The sequence below is a fragment of the Lonchura striata genome, chromosome 33 (assembly GCF_050655825.1).
Source record: "Lonchura striata isolate lonStrDom1 chromosome 33, ASM5065582v1, whole genome shotgun sequence".
Classification (NCBI taxonomy): Eukaryota; Metazoa; Chordata; class Aves; order Passeriformes; family Estrildidae; genus Lonchura; species Lonchura striata.
The window spans coordinates 3,745,001-3,745,463 of NC_140735.1; the positions used below are offsets into that span (position 1 = coordinate 3,745,001).

A 463-nucleotide genomic window follows, 5' to 3' on the forward strand; every position below is an offset into this window, starting at 1 on the left:
AATATGCTTAAATTCAGCGGGTCGCCACGTCTGATCTGAGGTCGCAAGCCCAAAGCTGCGCCGCGCCGCGCCGCGCCGACGGAGCCCGACGGGCGGGCGGGCGGGCGCTCTCTCCTCCGCTCCCCCACCGCCGGCGGCCCCGCGCGCCTTCCCCCTCTGCCCCCCCCCCGCCCCCGCCGCTTTTTCGTTCCCCTCGCCCCTCACCGCGAGGGCCGAGAGAGCGCGAGCGAGCGAGCGGGCGGGCGGGCGGGCGGGCAGTCGGGCGAGCGAGCGACGCGGGGACGCGGCGCAGAGGAAAGACGGACGGACGGACCCCGTCCCGGAGACGAGAACCGAAAGGAAAACACGGAAGCACACACGCGGCAGAGACGGCCCCGGACCGGGGGGGGACGCGGCCGCCAGGCGGCGGGCGCGACGGCCTTCGGCGGGGAGAGGGAGAGAGCGAGAACGGCGACGGCGCCCC

General features: G+C 76.2%; 1 non-coding gene across 1 annotated transcript in view; it reads right to left on the minus strand.

Annotated features, from left to right (window-relative positions):
• LOC146764485 (28S ribosomal RNA) overlaps nt 1–44 on the minus strand; it is a 4,318-nt gene extending 4,274 nt beyond the window's left edge. Inside the window, exon 1 of the ribosomal RNA XR_014950812.1 lies at nt 1–44. This exon is cut by the window's left edge and continues 4,274 nt beyond it. This is a non-coding gene — a ribosomal RNA (28S ribosomal RNA).
• Between the last annotated feature and the right edge of the window lie 419 nt (nt 45–463).